The sequence below is a fragment of the Callospermophilus lateralis genome, chromosome 12 (genome assembly GCF_048772815.1).
Source record: "Callospermophilus lateralis isolate mCalLat2 chromosome 12, mCalLat2.hap1, whole genome shotgun sequence".
Lineage (NCBI taxonomy): Eukaryota > Metazoa > Chordata > Mammalia > Rodentia > Sciuridae > Callospermophilus > Callospermophilus lateralis.
The window spans coordinates 89,567,686-89,587,983 of record NC_135316.1 but is presented as its reverse complement, the minus strand read 5'-3'; the positions used below and the strand labels follow the sequence as shown (position 1 = coordinate 89,587,983).

At 32.8% G+C, this 20,298-nt stretch overlaps 1 pseudogene; it reads left to right on the top strand.

Annotated features, from left to right (window-relative positions):
- The first annotated feature begins 567 nt into the window (after positions 1-567).
- Positions 568-17,915, top strand: LOC143411503 (rho GTPase-activating protein 29 pseudogene; annotated as a pseudogene).
- The last annotated feature ends 2,383 nt before the right edge of the window (positions 17,916-20,298 follow it).

Below are 20,298 nucleotides of genomic sequence, written 5' to 3'. Positions count from 1 at the left end.
CACACCTGAAAGTGCACCACCATGTCCTGTGCATGTCCACTGTGGGTTTAAAAGGGAGATCTTATTATCATAGTTCTATCATTCATTAGATTATGATGACCATGGCCGGTCATGATGTTCCATATCACAGTGACTGAAAAGAGATCATGTTGAATTTCAGTGTGTGTCTTAAAGCCTGGAAATCACACTAGATCTTTGCCAACACTTCATTTATAAAGCAAGTCATAGATGATACTACTTTCAAATGAGCAGAAAAATACAGTTCCATCATGTACAGAATTAAGAGAGTCAACATCAAGAACAGCCCTAATCACACCATAGAGGTAATAAATTCATCCTCAGATAAAAGGAGTGCAACAAATATCTTCTTGATTTCAACATTTCCAAAAGAGTCAATTAAGTAAAACTTACATTTACTTTGTCTTTTAGGACACAAAAATCTAAGTTAGATACAAAACTTATCTGGACAGGCTATGCTGATAATTTATTAGTATGAACCATTAAGTTTTGGCATCACTTTCAGCCCTAAATCTTTTACTATTATTCTGCCAAACAACGGACAGCTCAATGCGGGAAGATGAAACCATTGAAGGCCACTTGAGAGTCTCAAGAATGGAAGAAGAGGAGAGCCCTGGGGAGTAATAATTCACAATAAAAAGCAAGGATTAGGCAAAACCTGAGCTAAGACAATTAGAAAAACATGAAGAGATATTTTAGTCATCACTAAAACAAAACCCATTTGCACATTAACACAGTTATTTTGATACTGTTTTTACTCATTAATTCAGCAAATATGTAATGATTTGAAAAACATTTTGGGGGGAATGTTCAAAAATATGTATCGCCATCTATCAAAGCTGGTGACCTAATGCTGGGTTCACAAAATCTGACTATTTGAATAATTTAAGAAAACGGCAAAGAAAGCACGCAAACACACAGAAGTATCTTTCCAAAATCCAGGGACAGCTCTGTGACCTTAGGTTTCCATGGAAAGAGAGCCTATGGAATTCTTTATTCTTATATAGGGGACACACACAAGTGGAGGTTCCATGGAACATTCCATCCCAAAAAGAGCAAAGGGGTACGATTACCAAGGAACAGGTGAGTGTGACCCAACCCCACTGGGTGACGCCCAATCCTGGAGCCACACTTCATTATCTGAATGGGGGTAAAAGTCCAATGTATTGCAGAGTGCAATAACTGTTCAGTACTCCTTTACTCAGGACTTAAAAGTTGTGTGCATAGCTACTGTCCAGAGTGGCTCCCCCAAAATATGTAACTGTACAGGAATAAAAAGTAAACCTCAATTCCTTCAAAAATCAACAATATCACATTTTTGCATTTATCTATGCATATATTTTTAAGGTCATTTAATTATATAACATAGAAAATAATTTTTATTCTCAAATGCTTTTTATTTTAACATTTAAAATGTAGCAAAATTTTCAAAATCCAATCTGAGAGATGAGAACATTGGAAAGCAAAATAAATAAAGAAAACTCAAGTGTCACTAGGCCCATTAGTAAATTACACATGTACAATTGTATAAGACATACAATAAAATACTGTACAACCCAGGCATTAAAAACAAATTAAAGCTATGCTTGATTCTTACCTTGAATGATGAATGACTGTAATACTATACTGTCAAGGATTAGTTACTATTGTTGCAAAGACCATAATGAAACAAATTCAAATAACAGCTATTTGAATTGAAGATCATAAAAAATTAGAGGAATAAACATTGCTTTAGAGATTAGATCGCTGAACTATAAAGCTGTAGTATTAATTGCAGGATATTTTTTATAATTTAAAATACAGGTTTGGTTTGGTTTTATATTATGCTCAGGTCTCTCCCACTCTTGGGTGCAATGATTGTATTAATTAAGTCTGATCAAAAAACAGAAATGATTGTTTTAACAGGGTATTAGAGAACTGGAATGTCAAAAACAATAAATAATGATATGTCATATATAGTAGGCTGATGCCATTACTAAGGCTAGGTAAATCATTGGAAGAAAATAGAAGTCTATGTGATTTTTAGAAGAACATTAGAATATACTCAGAATTTTGAGGAGGGGACACTTCATTGATACAAATATAAAAGTTATGTAAGTGAGTGGGCCTGTAGCACTAGTACCCAGACCTCTGAGGGGGGCATGTTGCTGGGATTCAGATGTCTGGAGACAGCTTGGAATGACAGATGTTGGTACACTTGGAGCTCAGAAATGGGATCTTAAAGAGCTAGAATAATTTATAGTGGATAAAGTGAAAACTGAGTTCACTCACATGTGTGATTAGGTATAGAATTTTGCTATAATCTTTGTGATTATTTACTACTTCATATAATCAAATATATTAGCATGGTTGAACTTTGGGTGACTATTTTTCAACTAGCAGTGAAATCATCAATAAGTATTAGAATAAAAATTAGTTTCGAGTATTATCATTTGAATTACCAAGTTGGGAAAAAGTAACAATATTTACTTGTGACTACATCTCAGCACACATGGGAAATTCTAATTGATAAACATTAAATGGTAGGCAAATATATATTTTATGTAAGAACAGGGAAATGAGTTTTTTTACAGTAAGTATGTACCTACACAAGGGGATCTATTAACATTTGTAAGAATTTTCAGCAATCACATAATGGCTCATTTGTGTTCTAATTACTCCCAATTATGTCTTATAACTTTCAAAACGTTCTTATGAAAATTTGTATTTTAAATACTTATTTCCAACAAAATTCTGTTTGTTTTAACTAATGAACTAATAATAACATGAGTACTGTGGACGAGATTAGTGGAAATTTTGAGAAACAGACCTAAAGCTGAGCACATCCTTGGACACATTTTATAGTAATTTTGGAAGCTCAAATCAAATGCTGTAAGAAAAAACTTTCAATTTAAAAATGCCATTTTCTGATTTCTGTGTCTATATATACATATAAGTCAATCTAATCTAGCTTAATATCTCTTGAGAGGATATACCTGGTTTGTTCACCCAGGCACCATTAGGACCTGAGAAAGTAAGTCTATTTCATGTAACTAATAGAACAGTTTCTAGAAATTATAAGATTTCCAAAACAATGATACTTCTTCAGTTATTATTGAAAAGTTAAAAAAAAAAAAAAGACATCAGCAGCATAAGTTATCAATTTGGTACCACAGATTTGCCTTACTATGATGTATATTTTTTTTTTATCTTCCACAGTCCTAATATAACTCAGATGAAGGGATAAACTGGGAACTGTCTTGTTTAAAATAATTAAATCTATTACATTAACAGTATAACATCTTTACTAGTAAGTTATAGTTCCAGAAGAATGTATTCAGAACATGGAGCTTATTACAACACATACACTGATGATGCCCTATATTTAGTACTTACCAAAAAAGTAATTGAACTCAGTATTTAATCCACATTCTTTGGAGCTATATAATAATCTTTAATTTTTAAAAATCCCTGCTAACTATGGGCAAAAAAAAAAATAGTCCAACAGTTTTTAAGTAACACACTCTTTGAGACAGTATTTTCTGATTCCTAGCTACAATCTTTGCAATAATGAAAGATAAATCTCATTTTTCCTAATCAATTCAGGTAAGTCAAAGAAATATGTAAGTTTTGGTTTCCAAGATAAGTTCCATCATATTTAAAACATATTAATTGCCATAATATAATTTTTATGAAGAAACCAATAAAAAATATGCTTATCTACTGGTCAATCAGAGTCATTCAATAATTTGAGGTATAGATTCCATGGTGCATGGTGGATGATGATTTGACATTCATTTAACTATTTTAAGTGGACACTGGACAATTTAACAAAAAGTATATGGGAACTGCTATTGTAGAAAACTTATGAACTAGTTTTTAAGTGAAGTATTTCTTGTAACCTATATGAAAAGTCACCATTTTATACTTTAATGTTAGTTCATCCAAACATGTCAAAAAGCATTATTCTACTTAGACTTCACTAGTTTGATTTTAATACACGTGACATATTGTACATTACTTCTATAAAATGCAACATAATTTTCTCGTTAAGAATCATATTCATTCTAAGCATTCTCCAGTGTAAAACCTTATCATGCATTAGAAATTAAATGATACTAATAGTGCACAGATGACAAGTTAATGTAGCATCTGTCCATCTTTATGGCAACCATTAAGTGACAACTTAATTGTTTGGCTAGTTCCATTATTCATTAAAGATAATTTCTGAAAGGTTTTTACAATCTAGACTATCATGAGCAGGATGTGTAGGAGATTGTATTTTAGCTGGTTTTTCCTTTCCCTAACAATTAAATAATTTTAGCATGCTCAAAATCTATTCATTACTTTCTGTTAATGAAACTTATTATCTGTTTAGAGTGTCCATTTAAGCAATAGTTTCATAATGGCTAATTGCTGAACTGGAAGAAAAATGACACTTTTCTATATATCTATGTAGAGGTACAGATATTAGTAAATGTATCTGTAATTTTCCACAATGACATCTCATTTCAGGAAATAAGAAACAAAATTATATCAACACTAATACCATGATTTGTGAGGCAATCTCAAAGAAGGATTTTAAAATACAGTATATAGTAGACTCTGGTATAAATGAATAAATATTAAATATATTTAAGGCCATAATAAAATTACAGACCATGTTTCATTAATTTTGGAATGCTTATTCTTGATTTATAACTAATGTACTTTAATTTTTTTAGTTTTGAAAATCTGTAAGTTAAAGTTTATATATTTTCTAAAAGTCTTTGCAGCGACACTGATGAAAAGTCAAGATAGGCTAGGAAGACCTCCTTTCTGAAACAAACGAACACCACACAATCAATGAAGATCACTGATCCTAAAGACATAGGAAGCAAATCAGATAAGCTTTATATTGACTTTATATATCAAACTTATCATCTTGAGTGAATTTCCTTACTGTTGATCAGGAAGGGTAAAGTCTGGTAAAGTCCAATGGACTCCTTGAGTAGAGAAGATGTGGCTGAGAATCAGGATAAGATAAAGCAGCTAGAATTCACAAGGCAGAGTAATGGAGAAGAGATTGGTGCATGTGGAGAGCACCAGGGCTTCCGGTGTTCAATTGATCAGAACATGCATGTAAGACATCCACACAGGACTGAGCACAATGCCTGTTTCCTCTGGCCAGGAAGCAAAAGCTTATTTCTTGTAGACCCAAGAAGCTCAACAAATTCCAAGAACAAGAAATATGAAGAACACACCTCCTAATCTAAAGCTCAAAGCCAGTAATAAAGAGAAAATATTAAAAGTGGCCTTAGTAAAAAGTCTTACTACATACAAATATAAGGATGACTGTGGAGCTTATGGCCCTTTGAACTGATTCAATGTTTGTTGTTGGTAGAAACCAGAGAGTATATGGTAGTAATTGGTAGGCTATTTGTTTATGGTTTCCTATCCTATAAGTGCCAGAAGGAATTACATTGCTCAGAAAGCATTGCACATACAGAATTTCATCCCTAATGACCCCTTTGAGTACAGATATATGAAACTGATGATTTTGTTGATTAGAACTTTTGACAAAAAAGAAAGAAAGAAAGAAAGAAAGAAAGAAAGAAAGAAAGAAAGAAAGAAAGAAAGAAAGAAATAGCTTCCATGCAGAGGCATGATTTCAGATTTGCGCTCTTTGTTTTCCTGACATGGATCAGTTATTAGCTTGTAAAATTAGGTCTTTAAATACCAGAATGCCAGAACAATCGCCCTTACGATTCTCTGGTATGATATTTTAATCTTTGTGTGGGAGTGACAACAATTTATAGCAATTTTTCATTTCAGCATAGAAGTAGGTAATCATCCTAACCATGACATTTTGAAAAGGTTAATTTTCATCCATTATTCTACTTAAAAGTGTTTCCCCAGGATGCCCAAGACCAGTTTGTCTTCGCATGAAAGAAACACCCATTATACAACAGGATATAAATTAAATGTCTTCTACCCTTACTCCATTATAATAGTCCAAAGACTCTGGAACATCTCACTTGTCACAGACGATCACAGTGTTATAATACAACAATTACACTTGTGTCATCAGAATGGATGTCCAAAGAGTGTAAAAATAGAGGGGATATTTGTAAGGCAAATGGAATATAGAAGGTGCAGGTGGTTTTAGGCATCTAAAGATGTGGACTTGCCACATCAGTAGAAATGCAGGAACCCAGCGATGTAACCAAACATGCCCTCCAAAGTAAAGACAAACCAATTAGGCCTCCTTTTACTTCCCACTTAAAAATAAATAAGTGCAACATACAAAATACCTCTTCTGGTTTGGGGACTTAGTACACCCCATACTTAAGAATTCTGCCCACACTAATTTATGAGTCTAGAAAAAGACTATTAGATTTGAGTGCCAATGTGTCAGACAAATAAACTCTTCAGAAGATGGAGGCTGTCATGAAACCAAATCTGCTGCTTGGGCCAAGATAGCATACAAATTATAGGATATTAAATAAAATCTATGGTGTTTACAGAAAGACCTAAAAGGATAATCACAAAAGAGTATACAATGATACTAAAGCAAAATCATGCAACCTGCAGCAGAGAATTTTCGACCACTTAAAATCAATGGACATACAGTTAGGCTCTGAGCACAAAACATCAAGTTTTAGATACTAGAATATCTCTTTGAGGGTGAGATTTAGTTACACTCACCAAATCAAAAGATCGCCAACATACCTCCAGCAGCAATCCAACATAATAGTGGTGCATCTACAATCAAGCATGTACAAAGACAAAGGTAACAACTAAGATTCATGATTAGATGATCCAGATTCCCATGCATTCTCCAGTGTTCTTACAGCACTTTCTCCCTCAGTTCATACCAACAGCCAATTGGAAGAGTCAACAAAGGATCAACAAAGGAGGAAAGGAGCTCAGTGTTTTTCATGCATTGATGAGCTTAGAATATACATGAGAGCTGGAAATAGACTGTCTCTTGTCTCATGGCTGAAAAAATTTTAAGCAACACCCAAGCTTCAGAGGTATCCATAGTATCAGTGGAGATTTTGCTGTAATGACATTGTAATTCAACTTTTCACTTGGCTCACAAATGCTATTCTCAGATAACTTCTGTACTAAACGTTGTCATACTCTATTATAGAGTTTCAAGGTTTATTTCAGTAATCTAAAACATACGGCTGTTATTTTTTAAAAATCAGTATGTTTTTGCAATTTAACTTTATTTATTTGGACTTTATTTTTCCTTTTTTTAGATATTTATTTCTATATTAATTTAAATCAGCATTGTTTTTATATTGTCTATATGATTTCATTGAGAAGGCGAAATTTCTTCATGTAAATAGATTTTCCTTGTTGAGTCAAATATTCAAAATCATCTTTGGCGCTACGGCACATACCTATAGTCTCTGCATTAGGGAATCTGAGGCAGGAGGATTACTTAAGTTAAATGTTCAAGGCAAGCCTAGAAAACATGGCAAGACACTTTCTATATGATTGCACTTATATGACAACGTGACTTACAGTGAATAGCTCTTGCAAATATTCAAAAAACTAAATATATCTTTTCTCAATTTTTATATTTCTTGCAATTTCTTCAAAAGTAAGAATGTAGGTAAACTGATCAAAAAATAGTTTAAGTTTTTATGTAAAGTTGAAGTAGATTCTAGGTTCATTTTTTAAAAGTATGTCTTTAGGTCATTTGAGTTATGTGAGATGCTGAATTATCACTTTCCATATAGGGCTATCATTATATTATAGGGCAACTATCATTTCTTGCCTCTGACAACTAAATACAAACACAATATTATGTTAAAAAAAAAGACCCCCACAGATTTGCAAAACATCCTCTCGTGAATGCAGTATTCATTTAAAGACATTTTCTCTCTCATTCAGTTTGCCATAATGCACTAGGATTGCTGATTTAGTTATCTGACTCTTCTGAAATTTAAAACATTCTTGAAAATAGGTAGTATGATACTTGATTTTATATCCCCATGACACTGCATACACCTAACCCAAGGCTGAATCTCAATAAATGTATATTGAGTGACAATAATTTAAGAAAATCAATTGGGTAAGTACCCTCCAGAGTTATCTAAAAGATCAGGCATCATTTAACCATATTGATTTCAGGACTCTTTAGGCCCACATTGATTCAATTTGGATTCAGAGTCTATGGAGTTTGACATCCAATAGCTTTCTGTATTCCCAGTAAGACATTGCCTAATTTCCATTTTCTTTCCTGGCTTTCAAGTTGAGGAAATAAACTCACAGCAAAGTTCATTTGCTTTATTAATTTCTCTTTATCGTATAATGTCACCATGAATGCTAGGATTAAAAAAAAAAAAACCTAATGTAATTGAGTTTGCAATTTCTCTTTCAATACCAAAGACCAAAGTATATAATCATATTTATAATTATTCCATTTAATATGTCCTCTGTGTGGTATACAATTTTAAAATTCTAGGTAAAGGTATGTAAATAAATCTCATCATTAGATTTCCTTCCTTTGATTACAAAAATTATCTAGTCATGAAAAATTTTCAGTGACACCTAAATTTAATATTGGAAGTAATTACATTTAGTAAAACTTTGTTTTTAGTAAAATCTGTAATGTGCTAAAGTAATGGAAAAAAATTGCCTCTAAGGCAAATATGACAAAATTGTTGGTAGAGTTTTAAATTCAAAATTACACTTTGAAACTTTTCAGAATAGTGTCTCTGCTTCACTTTTTAAAATGTTACTGATAGTGAGGCAACAGTATCTTATTTATATTCTGTGCTCAATAAGTTGTCAAATAAAACACATTATGACAGATGTGAAACATAAATGGCCTTAATGTCACAAGGAATTTTTTCCTCTGACAGTTGATAAAGAAACCACTAATCTAAGTCAGGAACATTTTGCCACATGGCCCTGTATTGGAATGCATATGCTAAACACTGAAATGAGATTGTCCTAAAGGTTAATAAAATGTCTTTTAAAGACACTTTATACAATTTTCCCATCTCTATAACCCAGGTTATTAGAGTTGTAAGTAAACAAAGGTTTCGTCCAGCACTGTCTGCTGCTATATATCATCCTGGAAATTAGGATCAGTTAAGGGTTCATTTTGACAGTCCCTGAATGCCATCACTGTGATATCAGAAGCGGTATGGGAATGTTAGCTCTCCCTCATGCAGACGAGCTCCAGTTGTTTCTGGTAGATGGAGATAGAGCATATCTCCTTTGCACTGTCTTTGCCTGTCATTGCTACTATCTTATCTAGTTTAATTTCCTATTTTTATATTTGTGTGTCACAATGATTTTATCTTCAAGGGAAAAAAGTTTAAAATATAATAAGGTTATGTTCTGTCTAGGTGAGCTTATCCTGGCTACTCTGATGCAAATTTGAAGAATTTCAATATATCCAATGTATTATGAGCATGATTACGAATTTATGTCATTGACAGGAATCAGGAATATGTTTCGACAATTTGGGCAAATATAGGTAACTGAAATTATATTTTAAGTTATAACATTGTTATGTTGTAATATATAGAATACAAAATTATTTGCAAAATATTTAGAATATTTTTTACATTGTGATTTTCTCTGTTTTTAAATATATTTTTAGTTATCAATGGATCTTTAATTTATTTATGTGTGGTGCTGAGGATCAAATTTAGCTGTCAGTGGATCTTTAATTTATTTATATTTGGTGCTGAGGATTGAACTCACAGCCTCACACATGCCAGGCAAGTGCTCTACCACTGAGCCACACTCCAGCCCCTACATTGTGACATTTTTGAAAGACAATCTAGTATTTTTGAAAAAGCTAGACTCAAAATTTAAAAAATTACTAACATTTTATTCTCCTTTATTCTCTTATTCTATTTCATTCTCTCTGTCAATAATTTCTTTAAAAAATGTCATTCTCCATAGTTGGCCAATATAAAAAAAAGGAATATAATTTTGGTTTTAAGATGGATTATTAATCATAAGTAGAACATAAAAAGTGTATTATATTTAGAATAATAGAAAAACTAAATTAAATAATACATAAAAAATATATGATGAAACAACGATTCACTTAATATTTAAAAAGCTGCTATAATATTTTGAGAACATCACTTAATAGAAAATATTAAGTATGAACAAGTAGATCACATTAAATAAAATAATAATTGTATTTTCATTTAAATATATCTTACTTTTAATTAAAGAAAATGTATAAAACAATAGGTAATTTTTTAACTAGTCACTTTGCAAATGATGTCTAAAAATAAAAAGAGGTTTATATGTAGAGTTATAGATGCTTTCAAAGACTGATAATGAATATACAAAACTGCTGCATCCTCCTATAGGTTAATTCTATAATAATTACACAAATCAAAAATGCAAATGCCTGTGTTCTAGAATTTTATTTTTATGATTTTATTCCTATTAATACATTTCCACTTCTTCCAAAAATAATTTCAATATATCATTTGCAATATTGCAATATATTTTTAATTTTGAGGGGGAAGGAACAATCTAAATGTCTAGCACTGAATCTTATTAGATATTTTTCATTTAACATAGATGCAATTATAAATTTTGTTATTTTTTAAGTAACAAGTAACAAATTAACAAGAGCAAAACAACAACTCAGTTATACCAGAAAGATACTCTTAAATTGCAAGATAATTTTGCTTTAGAAATATTAATTAAAAGTGTACTTAAAATCAGGAAATATATAATGAAAGGCCACAGATAACTATGAAATAGTGAAAGAATATCACAAACATAACTGTAAAGATCTTAAAATATTTTAATGAAAGAAAAATGAGTACTGTATACAGTTGCTCTTGTATATACATACATGCAATTTTTGAAGTAAATGGAAAAATTCAGTCAGGGATTTCCATTGCAAAAGTCATTTTACAGTTGGGGAATTGGATAAATGAAGAAAAAAAATTTTTATTAAAAGTTATCTTTGCTATCGCATATGTGTTACATTTCCTTTGAAGTAAATTTGCTCCAAAAGACTTAAGTAAAACAACAGTTTCACCCACATTGCCAACTTCCAATTCTAGCACTTTCACTTACTTCAATGATCTCTTCTTTTGTATACTTTTATGTTTTTAAATAACATGCAAATACTGGTATTCCTTTCTTCATAAATTTTGTCAATTATGCATTATATTTCAATTATGAGCTAGATTTCTATTATGGTTCAGCTCTCAATCCATCCTATCCATCACTCTTCAACACTCAAGGTACCTATAAACCATGCCTATTCCCATATTCAATAGTAATCATGAATAATATTTCAATATAAAAGTATTGCATATTAAGCTCTTTAATATTATTTAAATATAAGAAGTACCATATTTATATTTTTCATTTAAATAACTTTTGATTATAGTATTACTCTGACTTCCTTGCTGTTTCTTCTGTAGTTCTGTCTTCCATTATCATCAAATTATGTGGTACAGATCTATTTCCAAATTTTTCCATGTCAGAGTTCCTGTAATATACTCAAAATACTGTAGAATAGTTTAGTTAATAACATTTCTTCTATTTTAACTTTATAGCCTCCTTTCCTTTATGTTTTCATTCTTCTATCACAATATTTGTTTAATGAATTCTATGGTATGTATAGAGTAAGGTCTTTGCTTATCTGTTAGCCAACATTTCCTTAGGTTATATTATCAATTCTTACATTTTCTTTATTTAATGAATTTCTTTATCTTACATTATTCCCAAATTTTGCAAAAAGAAATGTCCATTAACTGACTACATAGAAAGGGCAACCAAATGTATTATTCTGAAGTCTTTTATGTATGAACATACTTTACATGTGATTAGTACTTTCCATATCAATAGTCTTACATATCACTTCCTTAAAACTTTCTGCAGTATTGTCAAGATTCTAATGTTGCTTCTGAAAAGACGTGAATACTTGTGATTCCTAAAATTTTATATATTGTATTTCCTTCCTGTTTGGGAATTTTCAATTTTTTTCTCCATTGTTCTGTAATGTCTAAATGAGCACCTGTGTAGGATTCATAGCATCAATATATGTACATTATAATCTTACCCAAGGAAGGAATTCTACCCAGAGATTTAAGAAAAGTTTGCAGCATGCTCAATTCCTATTAGACAGTGGTTCTATGCTTTTTAATATTGAGATGTTTAATCCTTTTATTTCCAGGGTTGTATACTGACTATCTCTGTTAACAGCTTTTCTGATAATAAATGTAAGGTTGTTTGCTGGAATGTGGTTGAGAATTCTGCCTCCTCCTTGATAAGACAGGAGATCTGGGATTCCCATTTCTTTTAAAAATATTTTTGAATTGATAAATAATAATTGTATACTAATTTACAGAACACAAGATGATGTTGATATAAGTTTTGTTACTTATAACTTATAAACAAAAGTTGACTTTAAACATTATCTGTTTCCCAGGGTGTATGGTTAGGCGCTATTCTGTTTCTCACAGGCCACAACTGCTGCCAGACAAGCTCTTCCCTCCAGTTCTAGTTGTTACTGAAATCCACTTCTTGTAAAAAGTGTCAGGGTATTCCAATTTTGATACTTTGAGGATTTGGGTAGTCTAACTTATGTCAGGATCTCTCCAATCATGGTTAATGTTTTGACTTACTCTAGTAAATGTAATCAGTTACCATTACATCACTGCATTAGTGCATTATTCCTTATATTATTTCCTCTTATATTCATTTTACTTTGTTTATTTTATGTCATATTATGCATCTTTTATTTTCATCTTACTTGTTTCCAAAACCATCCAAAAAGCATCCTTTAATTCCTTCATTCTTAAATGAAAGACAAACATTTAATTAAAAAATTTAAATAAATTGATACATAGTAAGGTAAATAAAATGACAAAAATTACTGAATTGTGAAACAGGTGTCAATTTAAAACAGAAATTTGTATAGTTCACTATATGCCAATTAAGTTGGGAAAAGTATAATCCACACATGAAAATAGTTACTTAGTCAAGGGTTATTTATAAATAGCATGTTTTACAATTGTTACAATAGTTACCAATTATTAAAGTCTGTTAATAGTTAACAATACCTTTTCTATTATATTTTCATATAATAGATCACTTTAGATTCTTTAAATATAGAGAATTAATCTACTTTAGTAACGAAAAAACTGATACATATCAACCCTTTAAGATTAGCCTAATATATGCACATTAAGTTCCTACTATTTATCCAATTATCCCCTGAGTTCTCAACAAAGAAAATCTATATTTTCCTTTCTCTTAAGAAGAACATTTAGTGGGGCAGTCAAATAAATAAAACAAGACTTGAAAATATTTTAAGCAATAGGAGAGGAAACATAGATACCACTATTTTCTGGTAGTTCTAAATATCTAATATGACTTAGAAATGTCTTATTTCCTAACAGGAAAAAAATTTTGAAAGCATGTGCCTTAATACTTATTCAGTGATTTCTTAGTCCCAGGATGGATATTCGCTGTGTGCACGTTGTATCCTACTATTCCACCATTCAGACCATTATGCTCTGTGCCCCTGAAGGATAATCCATAATGATTGCTTGAACTTAGGTTCATTTGTCCTTTAGTTTGAAGTTGCATAACTTCCAAGGAAGGCTTCAATAGGAAAACAAGATGATTCACCCCAGGGTTGCTTTCCCAGGGTGCATGGTTGGGCATTGCACTGTTCGTCCATAGGCTACAGCTGCTGCCAGACAGGATTTTCCTTCTAGTTCTGGTTTTTACTGAAATCCAATAACTTCACTCAAGACAGTAGTAATGGTTTCCTACCTTTTGCTCTTGGAGTGCTTTATCACTTCTTAGGGCTTTCTGGTCTTGTCCATATCTTTGTAAAGATTTGCATCATTAATCACTTCCAAGAATCCTTTTGAATATGTCATCTCCTTTAATTTCTATTTTTACGAGAGGACTGGCAATTTGAATTGAAGTATAATTTGTACAAAAACTGTCCTTTGAAATATGCCTAAAATTAAATTCCAATTTTTGTACGTATTAGATATTTTCAGTGTGTGATGAAGTTATAAAGCAATAGTTAAGTCAGAAGGATTTGAAGCGGGGACAGAACGAGGTTGGGGAGGTGGCTGCAGGGGCAGCAAGGACTTGGCCTGATGTTCTCTTGCCTTGCGTGGGGGATGGCGTCAGGGAGCTCCAGCCCTAGGGCATCGACCGTGGATGTGAGCGTTGGGTGGGCTTCCGAGCCTGGGTCGCGGGATGGAGCGCGTGGATTTCAGTTTTTCTGATTGTTAACTGAGGGGATGCTTGCTCACACACAGAAAAAGACAAAGAAAAAACGTGTTTGGGCATCAGGCCAACTTTGTACTCATGTTACAACTTTTGAAATGGGGCTCAGGTCCCTAAGTTCCATCTCCAATTTTGATCCGGACGACATCAAGGAGTTGGTGAATGATATCAGGAAGTTCTCCCATGTGTTAATATATTTGAAAGAAGCTATTTTTTCAGACTGTTTTAAAAAAGTCTGGATGAGCGTCTCCGTGTTTTAAAGTCTTATGAGGAATAAGCATGAGAAAGTCATTTCTGTTGATCTTCAAAATGCTGCATTAATGCTTATGGCAAAAGTGCAAGCTGGGAATTTTACAGAAGTTAATGAAGAAAACAAAAACAATCTATTCCGAGAACTGTTTTCTTCTACTGAAACTTTGGCATTTACCTTTGGGAATATGCTTACAAACTTCATTATGGGAAAATGGAGGCACTGACGCCTTGTTAGGGTTGCCTGTTTCTCGGGAAAATAATTCTGTGTGTGTGTGTGTGTGTGTGTGTGTGTGTGTGTGTGTGTTGCTGGGGATTGAACCCAGGGCCTTGGGCATGTGAGGCAAGCACTCTACTAACTGAGCTATATCCCCAGCCCAGGAAAATAAGTCTTTTTAAAACATTTTTGTGGACTCAGTACTGAGTTATCCAATGAAAATGGAAATTTTTCTCCTATAGAATTAGACAATGTACTGTTAAAAAAACATTGACTATTGAATTGGCCTTGTCGTATGCTAAAACATGGTCAAAATATACAAAGAACATAGCATCATGGGTTGAAAAAGCTTAACTTGGAATTGGGGTCCACCTGAAATATTGTAAAGTTGGTGGAAGCAACCGGAGCTAACATTGGACTACAGGAGTTTTTGCTGCTATAGTCTATTTACCAGTGCTCTCTTCAATGACATAAAGAACAGAGACCTTTTACAACAAACAATTGCAGCTGTCCAAGCCAACAAATTTGTACAGCCTCCACTGGGGATGAAAAATGAAATGTAAAAACAAAGGAAAGAAATAAAGGAACTTTGGAAACAGGAACAAAATAAAATGCTTGAAACAGAAACTGCTCTCAAAAAGACGAAATTGTTATGCATGCAACGTCAAGATGAATATGAAAAAGCAAAATCTTCCATGTTTCGTGCAGAGGAGGAGCATCAGTGGTGGATTAGCAAAAAATCTCAATAAGCAACTAGAAAAAAAGCGAAGGTTGGAAGAGGAAGCCCTTCAAAAAGTAGAAGAAGCAAATGACCTCTACAAAGTTTGTGTAACAAATGTTGAAGAAAGACGAAATGATCTTGAAAATACCAAAAGAAAAATTTTAACACAACTCAGGACACTTGTTTTCCAGTGTGATCTTACCCTTAAAGCTCTAACAGTTAACCTCTTTCAGATGCAGCACCTGCAGGCTGCCTCCCTTGCAGTTTACAGTCTCTCTGTGATAATGCCAAACTTTATGATCCAGGCCAAGAGTACAGGGAATTTGTGAAGGCTACAAATTCAACCAAAAAAGAAAAAGTTGAAGGGAATGGAAATAAACCATTAACAAATAGTTCCCAGATGTCTGGATATGGCCTTGCTGACTCTTTAAAGGATGTTGTGTGCCTTCCCTAAAGTTGTAATAAAATTGAAGGGGACAGATGCTCTAACAATGCAGATCTAACAGATTCTTCTTTAATAAGATCATGGACATGTGGAGCAGTCAGTCTAGATCTTTGGATTGAGAATCTATAAGTCCAGGAGTCTTTCATGGAAAACTTCCACGAACTCCATCCAGTGGAACCATATCTTCTGCAGATGATTTAGATGAAAGAGAGCCACCTTCCCCTTTCAGAAACTGGACACAATTCCCTTGGAGCATTTAAAAATATATTGATGTCAAAAGTAGCTGTTACTCACAAGTTCAGAAAATTGAGATCCCTCACAAAATGCAGAGATTGTGAAGGCATTGTAGTATTCAAAGTGTTGAATGTGAAGAGTATCTCCTTGTCTGTCATCGAAAATGTATGAAAAACTTAGTCATCATTTGTGGTCATCAGAAACTTCGCAGAAAAACACACTTATTTGGTGGAGCAGAATCCACACACGTTGCAAAAAAGGAGCCAGGTGGCATTGTTTTACTCAATATATACTTCAGAAATTGAAAAGAGAGCCTTGTGTTTACAAGGATTTTATCATGTCAGTGGAAACAAAACAAAAACTGAAAAACTGTGTCAAGCTTTGGAGAATGGAATGCTTTTGGTAGACACTTCAGAATTTAATTCACATGACATCTGTAAAGTCTTGAAACTTTACCTTCAACAGCTCCCAGAACCATTAGTTTTATTCTGATTGTTCAAGGAATTTATAGACCTTGCAAAAGAGATCCAACATATTAATGAAGAACAAGAAACCAAAAAGGATAACCCCAAGGACAAAAAATACCCAAATATGTGTACAGAGATAAACTGAATTCTTCTAAAAACTAAGGACCTCCTAAGACAGTTGCCAACATCAAATTTTAGCAGTCTTCATTACCTCATAGTACATCGTAAGCGGGTAGTAGATCATGCTGAAGAAAAGAAGATGAACTCCAAAAACTTGGGGGTAATATTTGGACCAAGTCTCATTAGGCCAAGGCCCACAACTGCTCCTGTCACCATCGCCTCCCTTGCTGAATATGCAAATCAGGCACAGTTGGTAGAGTTCCTCATCACTTACTCTCAGAAGATCTTGGATGAGTTCCTACAGTCACAAGATGTTACATGTAGTGCAGATGTTATTGTACCTCAGGTTGATCAAAGCTGTCCTTCCAAACCTGTGATATCACCAGAAGAAAGTGACTCATTCCACAAAGTCACTATATTTTTCTTCAAAGGAAGATAGCCACACTGCAGATAGTGAAATGAAAAATTTTTAATCAGCTTCATCATTTGAGCAATCAGAACGCAAGCAAAATGCATTGGAAAAATGTGATGCAAGTCTCATTGATAACAAAGAACTTGAACCATCATCCCAAAAGATGGATGATCTATGTAAAACCACTAAGCTACTTACTCTGAAATCTGATAGGGCAACAAAAAATATCCAGAGGCGTATGCCAATTACCAAGATTAGACCTGTAAGTCTGCCTGTTAGATAGGTTACTTCTTGCAAGTCCCCTTAGTGAGAGAAACAGCAAAAAATGTGGGAAATGTAAATTCCGACAAGTCTTGTGAGAATCCAACCTTTGAAGGACTTAATAGAAAAGATTCCCCTATTACTGTTTGTTCCAAATTTAATGGCTTTGATCAGCAGATTCTACAAAAAAACTCGGGGAAAACAATGTGAACAAAACAACTACCAAGAAAGACTGCAGTGATTGTACCTAGTGCACTCCAGGAAAAAGTGACAATGAGCGTCAGGGTCAGTGGTGACCAGCAGTGCCACATAACCCAATAAGCCACACACAGAGCCAACCAGATCACCAAGAGAGTGGTCAGAGAGTTGGTCCTCAGATTCCTACCCTCTCACTCTTGCCCGGGCACCCAGAACACTGAAGCCTCTGCCCAGACATTTTATAAACCACTAACCCCACAGCAATGTCATGAGAGACCAGCTCCACCATCAGCAGCAGTGCCTCTGGCACAGCTCATACTCCCCTGAGTCCTGTGGAGAAATAGTTCCAGACATCAGCCTGTCCTTTGCCAACAGGTGATGCCTAAAGGGAACTCTGAGGAACACCGACTGCCCGGTGTGAATCCAGCACAGGCTAAAACAAGCTCATCAGTTTGAAGACTTTGAAATGAAATCCCACATTTTGTGTAGGGTTGTCAAAATTCAGTCTTTCTTTTTGTTGTTTTGTGGTATTGTGTTGATTTTATGAAAATAAATTTTATATAGGATTGCAAAAGTGTGTATTTTTGCCTTTAGTCCTTGTATCTTGTTTGCTAGTCATATAGAATGGTAGTCATATAGAATGGGAGTGCCTCACTGGGATCGTCTTTAAATTCTGTGTTTTTGAAGTTGTGCATAAAATATAGTAATTTTAAAATTTCAAGCGATTTTCCCCATAAAATGACTCATTTAAGTGCATCCCTAATGTATGCTATAATTCTCAACAAATAGGTGCAGTAAGGGAAAAATCAGCTTTATTTTGGAGCAAAACTAAGTGCTTATTTATAAAATGTTTCTGGATGCAAGTGTCTGAAAAATCCTTATTGGACATGAACATATTTTTTCCCACACAATTTTATAGTGTATCATTGACTACTTGTGTGTTCATAGTATGTATGTAAGCTTTTATTTTTCAATTTCCAATTCACTTTTAATATTTACACAATGGCCCAAAAGTTTCAAATCTGTATTTAATTGCATTCTACTTGTCAGTTTTTACATTTGGTAGTCAATTAATGTACAAAGAAAATGCACTTAAATACCAAAAAGTTTGGGACTGTCATAAAATAAAAATTTATACAGCTGAAGCAAAGGGGTAAAAGGCTATCAAATGTACTAAAACCATCTAAAGCCAAATAATATATAACTAAACTATATGATTTAAGTTATATTATAATCTATATAACATAGTATATATTATATATATCATATATTTATATTATAATTTAAATCATATATAATTATAATTTATGATTTATGTTTTATATTAAAAATAATATGTATTGCATATTACATTAATATAAATTATAAAAATTTAATACATTAAAAAATAATATTTTCAGTATATTACTATTTAAATTTATATTATATAAATTATATAACTAATGAATAATATAATTATATTATATATAATTATATAATAATATTATACATAGCTGGTATTCTGGTATCCCAAGAAGTGAGCTCATTCTGCCTTTTTTATTTGTCCTAGGCTACCTTTATTCTCCTGCTCTCTTCCCCTTATCTCTCTCCTTCCTGCATATGTGAATAGGCCCAGGAAATGCTCAGTGGAATGGCCAAAAGATGAGAAGCAGAGAGGCTGGAGGGGTCAAGGTGGAGTGATTCAGGCAGGAAGGGGGCCCAGGGTGGATTAATTAGCAGTTTCCATCTACTCAGCAGTTTCTTCATTAACAATTCTTTAGGATGAGTGTAGTATAGGCCCAGCTTTGGGGACATTAACATTTCAATCTCTTAAGGACACAGTTTCCAACCTTTGGACCTAAACTAGTTTGGTCTGTTTTCTTCAATCTGGCCTGATTCATCTATCTATGCTGTTTTTAATATTGGCTTCAATATTATATATTATATTAATATCAACATATTAATATAAATAATACCATTATGTATTATATATTATGTTTATATAATATAATTTTAATTATATAGTTTAGTTTTATCTTATTTGGCTTTCGATGGTTTTAATACATTTGATAGTTTTTTACCCCTAATCTTCATTTGGATAAATTTTTATTGTATGACAGTTCCAAACTTTTTGGTATTTTCTGCAATGGTCTAAAAACATGCCTGCTTCAGATGTTTTTAAATTCAATGCATTTTCTCTTGATATTGTATGGGTTTTGCTAAAACCACTTCCTTTGTATGAAATGTTTTCACTTATAAATCATTTTATGTACTTTTTCCACCTGGAGTATCAACCACTGAAAATGTATATTTCCATTAAAATTGAGCAAAATTTATATAAGTCCATTCTGAGAGTACAATAAGCCTCATTGTTTGGAATTTGAGAGAAGGTATAGATGATTGGATCTGTTTCATTTATAAAATATCCAGTTTTTATAACTAGTGAATTCCTGTTATTTTGGGGGTTTCATCATTTTGTTTAGGATACAAAAGGGACAAAAATAAAATAGCTTCTTTTTATATGTGTGAACTGTATTGCCAGTCAACATTTTTGTGTGACCATGTTATACTTGATAAAAAAATTATATGTATGTGTTTTATAAACACTATGTATTCTTAAATTATTTCAAGTATTTCTAGTTATTGTGGTTTCTCTGAAATTGTTGTCTCTTAGAGTAGATACTTTAAGATTATTAACCATTGGCTCCTTATATCAGAGAAAACATTCGGCATTTTTTTGGGGGGATT